Raw genomic sequence first — 19,457 nt, 5'->3', positions numbered from 1 at the left:
TAGGTGACCCATAGTGCTAGGTTGCAAGGCATGAGGCCCCGAGAACACATTCTTGTATTTCTCTTAAGGGAACCCAAAAAGCTGGGCATCTTTGCCCAGAGTGGACAAAGCGTTGACAAGAAACTGATGCTCAGTCTGATGGTTCTCAAATCAAAAGCAACCTGAGGGCCAAAACTCAAAGGGGAAGCAAGGCTTTAGAACAGCTACCTTTTTTTCTTTATTAAAGATTTTATTTGAGTTTTATAATTTCCCCCCCAATCTTACTTCCCTCCCCCCACAGAAAGCAATTTGTCAGTCTCTACATAGTTTCCATGTTGTACATTGACCCAAATTGAGTGTGATGAGACAGAAATCATATCCTTAAAGATAAACATAAAGTATAAGAGATAACAAATTCAGACAAGAAGATATCTGGTTTTTTTTCTAAATTAAAGGGAACAGTCCTTGAACTTTGTTCAAACTCCACCATTCTTTCTCTGGATAAAGATGGTATTCTCCATCGCAGAGAGCCCCAAATTTTCCCTGGTTGTTGCACTGATAGAATGAGACCATCAAGGTTAATCATCACCCCCATATTGCTGTTAGGGTGTACAGTGTTTTTCTGGTTCTGCTCATCTCACTCAGCATCAGTTCATGCAAATCCCCCCAGGCTTCCCTGAATTCCCATCCCTCCTGGTTTCTAACACAATAGTGTTCCATCACACACACAGACCACAGTTTGCTAAGCCATTCCCCAATTGAAGAACATTTACTTGCTTTCCAATTCTTTGCCATCATAAACAGGGCTGCTATGAATATTTTTGTACAAATGATGTTTTTACCCTTTTTCATCATCTCTTCAGGGTATAAACCCAGTAGTGGTATTGCTGCAAAGGGTATGCTCATTTTTATTGCCCTTTGGGCGTAAGAACAGCTATCTTTAATCAAGGGTCCACTGACCCCAAAGGTCAGTTCAAGGTTCAGAAAAGTGAAGTGACCTGTTCAGGGTGATGCAGTCAGTATGTCAGAGGCAAGGCTCCAACTCAAGATCTTCCTGGCTCCCAGCTCCCTAACCAACATCCTATCTTCTTTCAAGTGGGAGCAGTTCTATTGGTTATTGCTTGGACCAAAGCACCATCAGAAAACTGAAGGGGGTCTTTACCCTTGCTGCCCTTGTAGGGCCCACTCTCCAGACAGGCCAGACTAACAGTAAATGCTAGATTGCACACAGCTATGGTGAAGGACTACTTCTTAACATATGCAATAAAGATTAAAACAAAATCCTGTTTTTCTTTCCCACTTCCAAGTAAAAGCCATGAATCAAAATTATTAATTGCCTGCCTCATTTTCCTAATGAAAATGTGGCTGCCAAGAAGGACTGGAAATGTCCACATGTGAATGCGCTCCCAGCAGGTTTTTCCACCCTTTGAGCCTCAGTTCATTCGAGTCCACCAAGTTTCCAGGAGTCCAGCCTGGCCTGGTCTGGCCAAATCAAGCCTCCCCACAGTAAGCACTTCTTTGGAGAATGTGTTCAATTCCCAGATGATGTGACAAGACTTTAGATGCTATATAGCTTGGACATGTCAAAAGGAACAAGGCCAACTTCTTGCAGCCAAAGTCCATCTTCTGACAATAGGCCATTAGTGTGAAATGGTCTCTAATGGGGTTCCCAAGATAATTTAGTCACATACTGAGACAACTACCAGTTGGCTGGCCCAGTAAAGCCTGGGGGATCCATGCAGCACCCTGAGGATACAGACAGGGAAAGGAGAAGGGCAGACAACTTGGGGAACCAAAGTGAAAAGAGGCCCATGTCCTAGCTGGACTTAAGAAGGATTTGATACTATCTCAAAGATAAGATGTGGAATTCTGATGAGCACAGAAAGTTGCTTCAAGGAAGGTCGGGGTCAGGCAGAGCCAAAAGCAAACAGCCCAGCCCCAGGGTCCCCAAGGAAAGGGGAAGGAGCACAAAACACAAGTGAATCGCCAACATTTCAGCTCCATCAGCTCAACTGTTTCGAAGCCATTCTAGAAACATATTTCCCTCCTGCAGCAATCACTCTAGTTAGTTATTGTTCCTCCCTAACAACTGAAACACATAAATACCATTTTCTATCAGGAGGCCGAAAACGGCAAATTTGAGCCAACTGAGATGGGAGCAAAGAGCTCTGAGGAGGGGGAAAAAATCTCATTAGTTCTAAGAGAAAGGATGTTTTTTAAACATTTAACAAATTAAAACAGATTCAGTCCCCTGCCTGCATTTCTCTCAGTATAAACTTGGAGGCATGGCTAAGAATTCCCCAGGAGTCACTACCTCTGTTTATGATCATCGGATTTCTTTGGAAAAACCTGCCACATTTTTTTCTCCCTCTGTGTCTGTCTCTTGTGTGTGTGTGTGTGAGCCCATGCCACATGCGGACATACACAGACACACCAAGAGTCCTATTTACAAACATAAAAGGAAGTGCTCTGGTGCGTCTCTATGAGATGGCACTGAAGTCCTGTGGATGGGGCAATGGGGGCCAGAGTAGTCCTCAGTAATACCTGCTTCCAGAACCCCCTCCTCTTTCCCCGGACCCTCCCTTTGCCAAGCTATGCCTAAAGGCCCAATGAGAGCTCAGTCTACCAGTCATCTCAGCTCTTGAAGACTTCCAGGGGCAGAATTCTCCCTCCCAGGCAGCCCACTCCATTGTGAGACAGTTCTAATTGTTAGGAACATTTTCCTTCTATTGAGCCAAAATCTGCCTCTAACTTCCATCCATTGATGAGCCCCAGGGGCCAAACAACATAACTCTCATCCCTCTTTCACATGACAAACTTTCAAATATTCAAATATTTTACGACTCTCATCATGACCCCTTCCCCTCCCAGCCCCTATAGGCTTCAGATTCCACATCCCCAGGTTCTCTTCGACCACCCCGCAAAGCATTGTTTCAAGTCTTCCTCACAATCCTTGCTCTACATGCGCTAGCTTAGCAAACTCCACCTTAAAATGGGAAGCCTAAAACTTGACCTAATTCCCCAGATATAGCCTGACTAGTACAGATGATGGCAGGTCAGTCACTGTCCTCGTTCTGGATTCACTACAGCTGTTCCTGGAGACTGAGGCTGCATGAACTTTTGCTGGTGACTTGGTTTGGCTTCTAGGGCAGTGCAGGGACAGTGGATTTTTCTGATCCCAAATTTAGAACAATAGATTCCCATTTGTTCACATTAGAACAAAAGTTTCCCTTTCATCCAATTAGTCACCCCTACTTCCAATGTGCCTAGAAAATAATAGCTTCCAATGACCCTGGCACTTTCTAGTTTACAAAATGACTGACATTCATTATTCCCGTATATAGAAATGAAACACATAGTGCAGAAATACTGGGTGACTTTCCCAAAGTCATACAGGAAAATGGCAGTGTCCCCTGAATCCAGATCCAGCAGCCTTTCCACTGGCCCAGACTGCCTCTGGGGCTGCCACCTCATTCCGTTATCCTGTCATTCATCCTTCCCCATCACTCATCAATCAGATCCTTCTCTGAGTCAGATCCTCACCACCTGTCCAACTCAAATTGGGCATGGCCCTGGCCCCAAAAGGAGAAAAACTTGCTTGCTCTGCCTTTCTCATCAGGAACCTGTACTGGCTCCCGGTAATCACATCTTTCTTTAAGTAAACCATCTGTTCTACAACTGGGCTGGGAATGGCCGTCAGACTCCCTGGCCTAGCTTAAAGAGGCTGCTTTTTGAAAATTGGCACAGGCACATCGGCCTGACTGAGGGGTCCCATGTGACTAAAGATCACCCCTCTCCCCATCACACCAAAGTATATGCATAGCTCACAGGCTAACTGAGGGCCTAGGGCGGATATTTCCACAGCAGCCCCGAGGTGGAAGCTGTTACAGTCTGGAGTCACAGGCTGCTGAAGGGAAGGGGAAGGGAGGGCAATTGCCCTGTGAGTAGGACCCTGCCTGCTCAGGAACAAATTTCACAGGGCCAAATACAGACTTGACTCCATTTCCCTAATTGTAGAGGATCTAGAAGCACAGCAAGGAAGCACTCTTCCCACCAGAAAGCCTGATGCCCAGTGACAAAAGAATAGAGTCAGGGCCTAGCGCCCCCTGGTGACTACCTTCAGACAGCTTCCTCACTGCCTCCAGTGAGGCATCCTGGAGGAAAGTTTCCTAGTAAACAGACAAGCCACCTTTAGACCGCCCCTAGCAGTCACTAGAGGAGTGAAAATAGCGCCCCAAAGCATATGGGTTTCAACAGATGGAAACAAGGACAAATAGAGCATTCTGTATTGTCTACACTGGCAGTGGTACTGTAGCCTGATGATAGACAGAGGGAGAGAAGGGAACAGGACCTACATCCCCCACTATTGGTCATGGTGGCAAGGACAAACCATGACCCAGAAAGTCTAATGCTAGGACTCTATCCTACAAAACCATAAAAAGGGGGAAAGAGTCTCTCCGTACCAGAATGCTCCCAAGTGAGTTATTGGGAAGAACAAAAACTTGCAAATCTCTACTTGCAACCACTGGAGGTTGACTGGATGAAGAAATTATGGAATGGAACATTATGGTGGTGCAAAGACAACAAATGGAAAGCCAAGAAATATGGAAAGTGCTAGGGAGTGACGCCCAGTGAGGAAGGCAGAGTTGGCCCTGTGCACATAGCCAGGGCCCCAGCAAAGTCAGGGAGGCTGCCAAAAGGTAGCGGGGGCTTCACACAGAGCTGGCTGGCACTTGGCTGGTGGGAAGCTTTAGCCCTTATTTTGGATGTTTATTTGATTGTTTGTCTTTGTTGATGGCTAAGTTTCTAATAATAAAAAAACTGTTTTAATTAGCTGAAAATTCCACTGGATGGTGGGCTGTTTGATGGGGGAGCCAAAGCTTTCCATCGGTAAAACACATTCGCATGGGGCCCTCACCCAAAGCAAAGGAAAAAAGTATCCTTGAGTGTGGCCTGCTCTGCCAGGGGGAGCAGTTCTTGGTTACCCCCATTGCCAGGACTCAGGGCTGATTGGAGCTCTTGCTACTCTTGTCAGAAGTACGATTTTCTTGTTAACAGATAAACAGACCAAATACATCCTAAGAAAGACCTGCAGCAGTCACAGCTTTGTCCCCATCTTGGAGATTAGGTATCATGAGAAGAGAAGAACAGGGCAAGAAGAACAGTGAGCAAGTTAATGAAACAGCCCATACTCAACCAGGCAAAGAACCACGTCTTTATCCCCATCCTTGCTCAAAATGAGAGCAGAGGAGGGAATCTTTGAGTGATAACAGCCCAACTCACCTTCCCACCCCCTCCTGCCATCTGTACAGAGTAGGAAACTCAAGGCCAGAAGGGGCAGCATTGGAATGATGGCCACCCAAGAAGTTAGTGGCAGAACAAGGATGAGAACACTGGGGCCACCAGCTCCCCACACTGCATCAGGCTCTCTCTGGCCCCATGGATGTGCCCACTGGAGATCTTTGGTCAGTTGTAGGGGAACAGACACAGTTTCCTAGGGAATGGTTTAAGATAAAAAATGAAAAAGGAAACCATAAACCCTGGTGAACCCAGAGACCCCTCCTCAAGCTTCTCCCTCAGATCACCCTGCACATGACAGCCCTATTGAATCTTTCTAGTTGTTGTTCAGTCATTACAGTCATGTCCCCACTGCTGCACCATGACCCCATTTGAGGTGTTCTTGGCAAAGACAATGAAGTGGTTTGCCATTTCCTTTTCCAGCTCATTTTATAGATGAGGAAACTGAGGCAAACAGAGTGAACATGTCCAGGTTCAAAAAGTTATTAAGTATCTGAGGCCAGATATGAACTCAGGTCATCCTGACTCCAGGCCCAGCACTCTATCCACTAAGCCATCCAGTTACCCCATCAAAGGACCTTAGAGATTATCCAGGCCAAATGAGGAAACAGAAGCCCAGAAAAGGCAATTTCCACAGTTGTGTAGGTAGCATCACAATGAATTTAAATCCAGCTCCTCTGACTCCAAATCTAGTTAACTGTTTCTTATAACCAGGTTCAGGGACTCCCCAGATGCCACCCTCAGGTACTTTCTTCACAGAGAATTCCTCTGTCCCAGATACTTTCCTCCACATACATCTATCTGGTAGCCTCTTTCCTGTACTCAAAGATCTTTGGTCCTTCCTTGGAGTTAAGGTCAAGCTCCTGGCCATCACATTCAAGGCCCTCTCCAACCTAGGGTTGCTCTCCCTCCCTGCCTCCAAGCAAACTGGATCCTGATTTGACTTTCCAGCCTCCAAGCCAGTGAACACATTGTTCCTTCACAAGTGGAGTATTTTGCCTGTCCCTGGTTCACTCTGTTCACTTCCTCCACATCCTTTCAAACCCAAATCCAAGACCAGGTCATAGCAAAAAGCACTGAAACATTAGGGCCCAAGAAGACTTGGGTTCAAACCCCACATTGGACCCACCTGCATGACACCAAAGCTTAGCATAGCACCTAGCTCTGAGCAGATGCCTAATAAATACCTGGTGACTAAGTGGGTAAATCACCAAAGACTTCCTAGGCTGTTTTCCTCCTATGTGTGAAATGACTAGAGTTCCTGAAATTCCATATATGCACTTTTTGGGTCCCTCTGGTATACATGTGTTATTCTGTGTTGATATTGTTGGTATGAGCACCAGATGGGCAGTTAGATGGCATCACAGTATATAGAGGATTGGGCTCTATCTGGGAAGGAAGACCCAAGTTCAAATCTAACCTCAGACACTAACTAGCTGTGTGATCCTGGGCAAGTCACTTCACCTGATTGCCTTAATTTCCTCATCTGTAAAATGGGGGCCACAATTTTGTAAGATCAAAATGAAATAGTGTTTGTAAAAGGGTCAGCATAGGGTCTGGTATATAACTGCATAAATGTTAAATTATATAAATGGTAGCTATTTGTCATTATATTATTATTATTACTTATTATTATTATTATGGATATCTCCCATTAGACTCCACTCCATGTGAGCAGGGACTCTCTCTGTCAACTTACCCCATCAACTTCTCCTGAATGTTCCCTGCCTCCAAAGGGCCAATGTCTAGTCAGCCTGCCTTGGGGCCCATCCATGAATACAGAGCAGATATGGCTGCCTACTCATCCAAGGGCATGATGATCTGACCATCACCTCAACTGGGTCAGGCACACAGTGAAGGTTCAGGAGGCAGCCCAGTCCTGCCTACCATGAAGGAGCCACCACCCAGGACAAGAAAGAAAGATGCCAACCAACCATGGGGCACTATGTGCTGCTGACTGGGCAGCACATCCCACATATGGGTGGGCCGGAAACCTATGAGAATGAGGGGAGGAGGGAGGGTTTGGTCAGGAAGAAGGCATCAAAGTCATAGAGACAGAAGAAAGCAAAGCATGTGAGAACCTCAACTTTCAGCTGGGAGGGCCTTGAAAATCTCAAGTATACCCCCCCCATTTGATAGAAGGAAATTGAGAGACCCAGAGTAGTTAAAAGACTTGCCCAAGATCACACAGCTAACCGACTAAGGAACTAGAAGTTGATTCCAGGCCCACTGCCTCCAATTCTAGTGCTGTTTTCACTGCATCAACGGGGGAAAAAAACAGGTTCACAAAAGGTGGTTGATTAGGGCAACAAGGCTGGGTAGTAGGGTGGTAGGAAACAGAGACCCTGAAGGGCTGGGAGCAGAAGCCTATGTCCTGAGCAAGCTGTACTCATGGGAGATTGGGGGGTAGGGGAGCAGAAGAGCCTAAAACAGCAGGCAAGGAAGGGGCTGAAAGCAGGGTAAGGAAGGAGACCAGAAGGATTTGGAAAGAAAAAGCAATAGGACCCAGCAACCAACCTATTGCTATGATTTCATTCATATTAAAAAGTCAAAGAAACAAGGCCCTTGGAGGCTGCTAGAGCAAGTAACCTGGGCCAGGAGAGCCAGGGCTGTGGCTGTTCCTGAGGCAATTTTCTGTATGTTTTAAAGAGCAGATTCCTGACCCCAGGTAGGAGGCCAGCTTTGCAGGCTCCTTCCTTCTCTAACTTCTCCAGGATAACTGGCCAGAACCCCTAATACAAGTTAGTAATCTGACTCATTCTCTTTCTCCTCACCTTTCCCCATTACTACAGAGGCCAACACCATCCTCCCCATCTCCTGGGTTCCCACCTTGAAGGCATCCTGGAAGCTTTTGCCAAGTCCTGTCCAGTTCTCCTCTGTAGTATCTTGCCAACATGCCACCTTCTCTCTTCTGACACTATCATCAACCAGTGCAGACCTTCATGACCTCCCTTCTAGACTAGTATGAGAGCTGCTGGGGTAGAGGGGTTGAAGGAGAAGTAGCCACTAGTTGTCTGCCTCTATCTGGGCAGGAAGACCCAAGTTCAAATCTAACCTCAGACACTAACTAGCTGTGTGATCCTGGGCAAGTCACTTCACCTGATTGCCTTAATTTCCTCATCTGTAAAACTCCACTCTATCCTCCACTCAGCTTGTCATGGTGACCTTCCAAAAGCTGTGGAGGTCTATGTCATCCTCCCTCTAGCCAGTAAACTCCAAAGACTCCCTATCACCACCTGGATCAAATGCAAAGTCCTCTGGCAGTGCTACCCTCCCCCTTCACACACACCCCTGCCCCCTGACTCTCTAGTCTTTTTACACTGTACCCTGTCCCACCACGAGCTCTTTTTACCAGTGCCTCCTGCCTCCAGGCTGTGCCACAAACAAGAGCCTCCATCAGGTGACTCAGGGCATTTTAGTTAGCTGACCCCTGGCCTTCACTGCTCTCCCTCCTCCTCTGTGCCTCTTGGCTTCCCTGAAGTCACAGCTAAAATCTCACCTTCTCCAGGAAGCCTTCTCCAATCTGTTCTAATTCTAGCACCTTCCATCTGCTTACTTCCTCTTTCTCCTCTCTCTAGCTTGTTTGTATGTGGTTATTTGTATGCTGAGGTCATCACCGTTAGATTGTAAGCTCCTTGGGGACAGGTTTGCCTTTCATTATGTCCCCAGCACTTAGCATAGTGTCTAGCATACAGTAGGCACTTAATAAATGCTCCCTGGCTGACACAAACAGCAACCTAAGGTTACTATCTCCTTTCTATTTGAAAACCAAGGGAACACAGTTTAGTAGGTAACTATATGATCTTGGGGAAATGACCTACCCTCTCAGGGCCTCAGGTTCCCCAATGGTTCAAAGTTAACCAAGACCTCATGTCCTCATCATTGGAGCAGTCCAAATCAGGTTTTTGCTGTGGCCCAACAAACCCTCAGGATCATTTGGGGCCTGAATTACCTGGGGAAGCAAAGGCAAAAGAAATGCTTCCCCCCCTCCATAACCAGAGATGAGAATTTCAGGCTGTAAGGAGGGGAAGGTAGGGTCAGAGAACATGGGTCAGATAGGTCTCCCAGAATTCCTCAAATTGCAATTAAGTACATAACTCCTAAAGCTGGGGTATGGGGCAGGAGGAAGGGAGTATTTCAACAGAACTGACTTCCTTTGTATCTTATCAGAATCACTGAAATCTTTCATTCTGAGAAGGGATCCTAAGGCTTACTCAGAATGCCAAAAGGGTCTATGAAATAAACATGGTGAAGGCATGCCCTCCCCCCCGCCCCCCCCCGCCCCCCCCCCCCCCCCCCCCCCCGCTAAGGTGGGACTCTACAAAAGGGCCAGTGTTTTCAGTCAAGAGGCCTCAGCCTTCTCTCTGAGGCAGATAGTCCCTAGGGAGCAACACCTCCCCCTAAAGCGTCTGGAAACTACAGTGCTTCCCAGGGTGGTGCTAAACCCTGCCAATTGCAGCTGGTCTCCTAGGACTAAGGACACAGAAGCCTTTTACCTTTCCATTGGGAAAAGTACATTCCTTGTACAAGGCAACCCCAAGAAACTTCCTCTATCCTAGAGTCTGGAATCCACGATAAGAAAAAGTAATTGCTCCAGATGAGGAGGGACAGGTATTAACCCCTCCCCCCAATATTCTTCTGAGCTAAAGAACAAAATGAGGTAGAGACGGGGAGAAGCCTGGCTTTGGGGGGGACATGAGAAGCCCTTAAAAGCTTAGTGAGAGGGGCAGCTAGGTGGCTCAGTGGCTAGAGCACTGGGCCTGGAGTCAAGAGGATTTGAGTTCAAATCTGCCCTCAGAAACTTAATACTTACTTAGCTGTGTGGCCTTGGGCAAGTCACTTAACCCCATTGCCTTGCGAAAATAAACAAAAAAAATGCTTGCTGAGAGGCCTATTGGAAATCCTAGTCATGGTGGGTTACATGGGCAAGTCTTACCCAGGTCTTCATTATGCCTAAGTCTTGTCAAAGATTCTAATCAACCAGTCCTTCTGACCAATGTTTCCCTGACCATCAACCCACTGGCAATCCTGCCCATCTGTGGTACCTATAAGCTAACTGCATTCTTCCAGTTAACCAACAGCAAAGGCATCCTAGTCCTCTCTGCAATTCCCCACCCAGTTAGTGTTCTGCTCCTGAGTTTGGGTTTCCTTTCATTTTGGTCTCCCTAACCTAGAAGCAACCTTTGGCTCAGGTTGACTACTTCTTGGATGGAATGATCCAGATGCCCCATAAGGAGTTGCACTGCCATGTTGTCCTATGGCCAATATGAGCTGGATACAACTACTCACTGGAGAATCATGTAATCCCAAGTACACAAGACAAATCATCCAATGGTTAAACAGGCTATCCCAGAATGCAACACCACAGGGAAGTCAATGCAAACTGGTATTGCCAAGCTTTCATGGTGTGGTTCCAACCTCCCTTTCCAGACTGCACACACTCTCCCTTCCAACCAACCAAGTCTCTACTATCCATGTCCAGGATTTTGCCCAGGCTGGGTATTCCACCTGAAATATGCTTCCTCATCTCCTTTGCCTCTCACAAGTTGTAGCTTTCTTCAAGACTGACATCAAATGATAGTTCCCGTGGGAAGTTTTTTCTAACACCCCTATTCTTAGTGATGTGTCCCTCCTCAAATGATGTTTATCTGTTTAAATTTCCTATCCATTCCCACTAGAACATCGACTCCTTTCAGGCCGAAACTGTCCTTTTTACCTTGTATTTGCACACCATCGTGTCAGGGACTGGGAAAAGAAGATGCTTAATGAATGACTCAATCTTCTAAAGTTATTTGGCTGAGTTATTCTCCCTGCTGTTGAACCCCAAGGACTCTGGGCCTTGCCATCTGCCCTGAGACCAGGGAGGCCAGAAGTAGGAATCGGCTTTGCTTTCACCTTTCTCTCCAAAGTGCTTAGCACAGTACCTGGACCAGTCAATGCCTTTAACTGCTTTTCCACTCATATCAAAGACTTGGTTACCAGATATTAAATTCACTGTGTCTGAGGTTTCTGGACTTCCCCCTCCCCAACCCTTTGCTGGGTGGCCATATAAACTCAAGGGTGGATGAGGCACTCTGACTTTAGGCAACATTTAGAGGGGGAACCTCAGAGATACTCTGAGATACTCTTCTAAATAACAACACATTCCTCCCTTTGATTCAGCTTCCTCAGATGATCAGTGTAGTATATGTTCTTGCATGTGCAGATTCTTCCATAGAGCCACAGTTATATTTATGTGCTCCAGGATTATCATTAGATTTGTATGTTTTTCTCCACTTTATTTTCATGGGATAAAAGGAAGCATCAGTCAATGAAAGGGGATGGTAAATCTGTGGGCTGATTGGACAATCCTTCCAAAGTATGTACCCATTTTCTTTTTGACAAGCCATAGGCTTGTCATTCTGGGGCCGTAGAAAGAGTTGGCCACTGGAAGGACCTCGGGCACTACCGGTCAGCGACCCTAGATGAAGCCTTTCTGCTGATGGCACACTCTTAGCCTTTGACCTAGAGTATTCAGGCAAGCAGAGGACAGTTGGACAGTAAGTACTAAAAAGAGCTGCCCAGCGTCCCTGCCACAAACCCAACTGGGATATGCTAGGCCTCCCTAGTCTCCCAGTATTTCAGGAGGCCATCTAAAATCACCCAACGCAGTGATCAAACTAATTAGCTCTTTGCGAAGGTCTTTTGTAGCTAACTCACCCCAGAGAGGCCATTAGCATACAACACTTCAGAAAATCAGATATTCTCTGCAGGGCAAGACTGAGGTTCAGTTTGCTTTAGATGTGACCAGCAACACCTACACTACACATTTTTCAAGTTAAAATCATCTCTTCTATACTGTATGGCTCAGATTCTGAGGTCTCAACCAAGCACTTACTTATACAAACACCTGAGAATACAATTTGTTTTCATGGCAGGCAGGAGAAAGTCCCCAAAAAGGATGCCACCTAGAGGTGTCCCTGTGGTCCACAACAAGGAAGACCTGGCTTTTTGTTGAGGAGAGAATGTGAGGATCACTCCTAGCTTCACAAGACCTTGTCCTGCTAACAGTGCCATCCCAAACTAAACCTTCCATAGCCCAGGAACTCCCAACATTCAGTCACTGGTAACCCGCTGCAACCTGGGGCTTGTCCCAACTTCTTTCAGACACCTAATCTTTAAGAGCAACCATCTAATGGACATGTGGATCACCCATTCTTCTAGCTTCTCCAACTAGGCACTAAGTGAAAACATCAGAAAGCAAAATCCCTGGACTCAATGGCCCCAGGACCCCACAAAAATGTCTTTGCTAAATTAGGATTTAATGGTATACCCTCTAACTCTGGAGGGGCTTGATCCAAGAATCCAGTCTAACGACATTTCTGAGACTTTTGCAAAACCTCAGCTGAAGCGCTTATCCACCAAGTTATACAAGGAATCAGCCATATGATGAATTTCTCCTTGAGCTAAGTTCCAGGAAAAAGCTGGTGTCTGCCAGCAAGTATGTATGCTTTCTTTGATCAGCACGTTAGTGTTCTATAAGCCAGTGTCTTTCCCTTGTTGGCTTGCAGTGGCCAGGAAACCTCAGCCCAGGCTGGCTCCCCAGTCAGTTCATCTCAGGTGCCAGTTCCCTTTTCCTGGCCTTTGTTAATAAGCTCTGTTTCGTCCGGGTCTCTTGGTAGAACTAGCTATCCCACTTCCCACCATTTCAGCTCATCACAAACCTCAAATCCTTTTGGAAGGAAGGAAAGAAATTCTAATGCAGTAAAAGAGAAATGCTATTGGCTATGTTCATGGCCGTGGGGTTCAGGATGACAGGCCTTGTGAGATTTCCAAGGAAGTTAAGTCCTGTCCTTAACTTGGTAACAACTACTGCCCCATGACCACAGTGCTAAAATACTCTGGAGTGTTCATACACGATAGGAAGAACAAGGAAAAATCTGACAGCTCTGCCACCCACAGCGAAATTTTCATGCACTGCTGATGTCAAAAAAATAGAAACAGGAAGTTTTGAATCATAATTCTGGTTAAAACCTGAGATCCCATAGCTTATTTTTTTAATGGTAAAATACTCAGTAACAAGTCAAAAAAAAAAAAAGAACCTAGAAACCTCAGTGGAGATTTTCTTGAGAAAACCAACTCAAGCTTGCTTTGAGAGTAATGAGAGCCTCCCCTCTTGGTTAATCCCCAGTCTGAAGAGCTGCAGTCAGGGAAGTGGCTGTAAGGACTGGCAAGAAGGGCCAAGCTTGGGGAAGGCAAGCCTGCTTTTTGCTTTCCCAGCCTCTGTTTCCTTATCTGCAGCAGGTCGGGGTTAGACTAGATGTCAAGGACCCCTTCCAGCTTCCAGATCCCAAATCCAATGCTATGATCTCATCCCCCAGCTAACAGCAAGCTTGATTTTATTTTTTCTGCTGGTGCTGCAAACCCCAATACAATCCATCACACAGACTTGGGAAAAGGGACTTGCTTCTAAAAGAACAACCACAAGAAAAACTCCTTTGCCAAAAGGCTTCTCATCCATCAGAATCTAATCCTATTGAGGAAAAAACCACATACACATAAACACATGTGTACACACATCCACATACATGTGAGCATACTGTGCATGCATATGCACATGAGTGGAGGCAACATGGTGGGAGGGAGGCCTCTTCCTTGGGGTCCCTACTCCCCTCCCATCCCTCTCACTCAGCAGCTTTTGTCAATAGTCATCAGGATGTGTGAAAACTAAGCAGTGGCTACTTGTCTCACTAACATCTGGCCCCCTCCCAACTCGGCCAAGTTTGTTTCTACCCCTGGCCTTCAATTATCTCCTAGGGGGCTGCTCAGTAAGGGGCTGCCCCCAGCTCCCTACAGCAGTTGTGCATCTTCTGAGAAGTAGCAAGAGACCTGCGAGAAGTTATGGCCAGGAGAGAATAACCTGCCCTGGCCTCCATGGCCAGGGGAGACCAAGAAATCTTGCTCCCCAAAACAGAAAGTAGTCCAACCCCACTGTTCTGAGCAGACATCACAGCTGAGGGAAAGAAAGAAGGCTGAGTCTGTCTAGAAAAACCTGGGAGAACTGAGGGGAGGCCCAGGCAGAAAGGCAGGAGAAGAACAGGACCTGCTGCCTCTCTGAAAGGCTGCCAGGGAAGGAATTCGAGGCCAGTCCAAAGGGACTGAAGTCATCTCAAGTCCAATGACATTCCTTATCAAGAAGTCAGACTCATAGAAACACAGGTCCCAACCAGGAGGGAAGGGGAAAGGGTCTTGAGTAGTGGACAGAAGAAAACCCTGGGGCCCTCAGACAGATGGGGTAGAGGCTCTCCCACAGAACCTGCTGCAGACCAACACACAACTCAAATATGTTCAGCTAGCCTTCCTAAGCCATAAGAGAGGAGAAGTTGGGACAGTAAAGGGGGGAGTGGGGGAATGTTGAGGCAACAAAAGAAAATATACAGACACTGAATCCAAAGGACCCAGGAGGCGGGAAGTCTCTGTCCCAAGGAGATCCTGGAACCCAACTCCCATGACCAGGAATCATCACAAATGTGGGGTGGTGAAGGTTAGGGAACAGTGTATAAGTCTCTGTTTAAGAAGGCAGGGAAGTATGTATCCTGGGAAACTTTTGGACTTAGAAAGAATAAGTTTCGATGGCATGGCAAATTCTTCGTTGGAATAGCTGCTTCCCCAGGGATGCCCAACAAGGGTGACTGGTAGCTGGGGAAAGGGTGATGCTCTTGCAACCCATTTTAGTCACCAATAAACAAGTGGGCTGATGCCATATGGGTACGTGAAGGAATAGCTGAGGTTCCACCAATAAAGAACCTAAGCTCGTCTCTTTTTGCTGTCCAAGTACCCCACAGGAGAAGAAATAACAGAGGGCTTCCATTTAATCTAACCCTAACCCTAAATTTGAGCCCAGTAGAAAAAACCCTGGACTTGAAGTCAGGATCTGGGTTTTAATTAAGCTTCTGTTATTTGGTTCTGTAGTATCCAGCAGATTAGAAGCCATAAAATGAAAGAGGCCATGGAGTAGAAGGGAAAACCTGTGCAACTTTTAGGGCTAGCCGCTTCCTATCTTAGGGCCTCAGCTTCGTGCTCTGTTAAGATAAAGGGGATGGGCTAAGATGACTTTGAGGGACCTTTTCTGATTCTAAATCTAGAAATTTTTAAATCAGATCTTACCAGCTATGAAAGCCAAACTTGGGTTAAGAAGAGTAAGAGAGGGCAAAAAGCAGCCATTTGAGTTACAGAACTGAAATCCTAGGTGTCTGTGCCTTCCCATCCAAGTCATCCTGAAGAACACCTTTCCATGGGGCCAAGCAGATCATAATACAGTGTTACAATTCAATTTCTGATTCAACCAACAAATGGGCATGAAAAGGAATAGGTGAGGCTACTGCACCCAAAGAACCTGAGCTTGGCTCTTTTTGCTGCCCAAGTACTCTGAAATTGGAAAAGAGTTAAGACAGAGGGCTCCATTGAATTTCATAAACATCTAGTACCTTCTCTGTAGGGCACCATTAAAAAAAAAAAAGAAAGAAAAATAATTCCTAAAGTTAGAGAACTTTATTCTACTGTGGGGAACTGTCATGTACAGAAGAAAGTAAACTCAGAGACATCTGAAGGGGGGAGAAAAGACGGCTGCCATGCTTAACCACTGATGGAATCAGGAAAGGCTTTGTGGAAGTGGTAGCACCTGAGCCATTTCCCACCACCCGCCTGCCCGCCCGCCCGCCCACTGTTGCTGCCCGTGGCTGGTGCAGCCTCTTTAGAGGCTTTACAGAAGTAAAGGATCACAGTGAGGTGCTAATGCCAGATTCAGGTTCCAGTCTGAGTTCTAACCCCAGGCAAAGGTGAAAAGCCACGAGGTCCCAGGCTCAGCATCAGTCCCTTTGTCCAATAGCTGGGTGACCCAGAAGGCAGGGCAGGGCAGAGAGCCATACAGAAGAGCCCTCCTTCCTCAGCTGAGTCTGAGCATTAGCAAAATCGAGTCTGCCAAGGTAAAAGTTAATGTGAAAAATCTTTCTGCATTATGGGCAACTGATCAAAGCAGAGTTCAATGGAGAAGAGGAGAGAGGGACCGGGAGACAGCCACACAGAATCACCAAAGTGGGAAGTGATGGCAAGGAGCTGAAATTCATTAAGAGTCTTATTTAGACTTTACGTCTCATGTCGCTAGAGAGTTCAATTAAGGGTTCAAAACAAAGGAAAAGAAAAAAGACGGTATTACTCACATTTTCACACACACTGATTTTGTGAAGGAAAAATAGCAAGAAAACCGTTTTTCCCTATTTCATTCCCCAGTGTAATTTGGGTTCCTCTTGTGAAACAGCACAAGATCAAGGCCAGAAGAGGCTTCTCTAAGTGGAATTGACTTGGTCCTTGCCAGATGGTCAAAGGGTTAAGTTTAAGAAGCAGCTGGCTGCTTGTCACTGGTTGGGGGGGGGGGAGAGAAGGAGAGCTAGCTAGTCAGCAGTCCCTCCCCTTGTGGTCCCCTCCTTCCCTCCCCCCTCCCCTCCCCCCCAACTCCAGATCCTGCCTCCTACCTTCCCTGGGCTAGGGGTTACAGTTCTTTGGCTCCCCTCCCCCTACAAAAAAATGCACCTCTAGTCTTGGGGAAAGGCTTGGATCTGAGCAGCTGTCTCGTCCCTGTTCCCTGGAAGACAGATGTGGAAAAACTGAACCTTCCCAGCAAGAAACTCCAAAAAGGTAACTACAATATTTTCAACACTTGCAAGTCATCTACTTCTAGCTTTTCCTCTCCCAGTAAGTCCCAGTAAGTTTGTTCCAATTCTTTGGGTCTGGGGGAATGCTAGGCTCTCTGGGGTGATTGGGGGCTCCCTGGTTGTCCTCGATGACCAGGGAGAGAGCAGGGTAATGGGCCTGCAGTGGGCAGCTGCCAGTCGGATTTGGGCTCTTTTCACTGATGTTCATGTTGGTTGGGGGATTGTGAGTGATAGAGAGAATTTGGCTGCCCAGCTTGGCTGCCTGGCTTAGTAAGAGCTGGCCTTTCTGTGGCTGCGGGCACTCCCTTTGGCTCAGCCAGGCAGATTGTAGCTCTTTGGGCCCTGGCTGACTTAGTTCTATCTCTGGCTTGGAGTTCCCTCACTTGGTAGAGTGGCTTCTGGGGCTTATTCTTCCCTGTGCCAAGAGCCATGCTACTGCTGCAGCTGCTGTAGGAAAGGAGCAAGGCTGCCTTGGGCTGCTCGAACCCAGCTGCCAGCCCAGCCAGCAGGGGAGCCAGCCGGGCTTTGAGGAGGACTGTCAAACTTCTTTCTCTTTCTGTGTCTCCTGTCTCTATGTGTCTCTCTGTCTCTCTCCTCTCTCTCTCTGTCTCTCTCTGTCTCTCTCTCTCCTCTCTCTCTCTGTCTCTCTCTCTCTCTCTCTCTCTCTCTCTCTCTCTCTCGCCCCGGCGCCAAACTTTCACCCTGTCTGTGGATTAGAGGGGATTTCTTTTCCTCCAGGGCTCTGGTAAGCAGGAGCACCCCTGCTCTGAAGATCTACCTTTTAAAAGAGAAAGAAAAGAGAGGGGCCACAGAGACAGAGGCACAGACAAGAGAGCAGAGACAAAGAGAGAAAAGAGGCAGAGACAGAAAGAGAGGGGGAGATGGAGAAAAAGAGACAGAAAAGAGGAGAAACGGAGAGTGAAGAGGGGAGAAAGACAGAAAGGGGGGAAGGGGAAAAAAGAGAGACAGTCAAAGAGAAGAGACAGAAAGAGGGAGATGAAGAGAAAGGACAGAGCTGGGGAGAGGACAGATAGATTATTGGGTCAAAGAGACAGGCAGAGAGATGAGAAGAAAAATGGGAAAAGAGACAGGGAGAGGAGAGACAGAAAGACGGGCAGAGACAGGAAAAAAACAAAGAGGAGAGAAAAGGTGCAGACGGAGGCAGAGAGCCGGAGAGAAGGAAAGAGGAGAGACCAAAAGACAGAGACAGAGTCAAAGAAAAGACGGCGAGACAGCCGCAGAGAGGAGAGAAAAAGCGAGGAGAGCTAGAGAAGAAAAGGGGAGAGAGCGCGCCCCAAAGGGAGGCAAAGCCTGGGGCAGAGAAGAAGAGCCGCGGGTCCGAGAGCCACCCGGGCCGCAGAGCGCTTCCCGGGGCGGCCGCCGGCTCTCTCTAGCTGAGTCTCGGGTCCCGGGACCCCGGCTGCGGCCGCGGGGAACGACCCGGCCGGCTTCTGCAGTCACTCGGCCCCGGCCACGCGCCGGCCGGCCCTCCGGAGCGCTGCCTTCTCCCCTGCCCCCCCCCTCCCCCGGCGGCCCCTAATCAGTCCCAGCTTCCCGGGAAGGGCCGGCAGCAGCGCCGGGGCTGGGCCTCATCCCGGGAGAATTCCTCCCGCGCCCCTCGCCCGGGGGAACGTGGGGAGCCAGAGGCCCGGGAGCGCCGGGCGCAGGAGCAGGGCCCCGGCTTCCGGGCCTCGGCCGGCGCCCCCGGGGGCGGCCCCTGCAGCCGCCGCGCTCGGAGGGCCAGCGCCCGGGGTTACCTGGAGCGCGGCGGCGGCGGCGGCGGCGGCGGCGGCGGCGGCGGCGGCGGCCGCAGCCGCGGAGGAGGCCGCGGAGGCTTCAGCTCGGCGGACCGAGCCGGAGCCGCGGCGGCGGCGGCGACAAGCCCGGGCCCTGGCCCCGGCAGCGGCGGCACTCCATCCAGCCCCGGCCTCCCTGGAGAAGGAGGAGGAGGACGAGGAGGGAGGGGGAGGGGGCAGGGAGGGGGCGGGGGGAGGAGGGGGAGGGGTGGGGGAGGGGGCACGCGGCTCCCTCGGACTCCGGGGCCGCTGGCCACCCGCGCGCCACCTCATGTGACAGGCGCCGCCGCGCGCCGCCGCGCGCGTCCCCGAGGCTCCCTCGGAGCCGTTCCGGAGCGCGCGCGCGCGCACAACTCCCCCCCCCCCCCCCCCCCCGCGGCCATTTTGCAGGAGCATTGGACTGGGCCTAGGCGTCCCCTCCTCGGACGGCCACTAGGCGGAGCGCCCGAGGTAAGGGCCCCGCCTTGGAGCCGGGGTGCTAATCGGCGGCCCGCCCAGGGGCTTGGGCCAGTCCCGGAGCACGGATGAGACAAACTGTTCCCCCCTGAGTCTTCCCGAAGCTTCGCTGGGTCCCTAGTGCCTCTGGGGAAAGGACCATCCACTGCAGCCTAAGAAGCCTAATATTTCCTTCAACTTTCCTCTTTGGTCTCTCATCAATGGCATTGCCAAGGATGCCTTCCCTCCTCACCTCTGC

The 19,457-nt window shown here is 48.7% G+C and overlaps 1 protein-coding gene across 1 annotated transcript in view; it reads right to left on the bottom strand.

The window, feature by feature from the left end:
* Window positions 1-18,741, bottom strand: part of CLCN5 (chloride voltage-gated channel 5) — a 98,152-nt gene extending 79,411 nt beyond the window's left edge. The window contains exon 1 of the mRNA XM_074203202.1: window positions 18,725-18,741. The gene's annotated coding sequence lies outside the window, so the exon portion shown is untranslated. The remainder of the gene's footprint in view (window positions 1-18,724) is intronic.
* Window positions 18,742-19,457: the final 716 nt, after the last annotated feature.

The sequence above is a fragment of the Macrotis lagotis genome, chromosome X (genome assembly GCF_037893015.1).
Source record: "Macrotis lagotis isolate mMagLag1 chromosome X, bilby.v1.9.chrom.fasta, whole genome shotgun sequence".
NCBI classification, from domain to species: domain Eukaryota; kingdom Metazoa; phylum Chordata; class Mammalia; order Peramelemorphia; family Peramelidae; genus Macrotis; species Macrotis lagotis.
The sequence above is the reverse complement of the archived record's forward strand: the minus strand, read 5'-3'. Positions and strand labels throughout refer to the sequence as shown.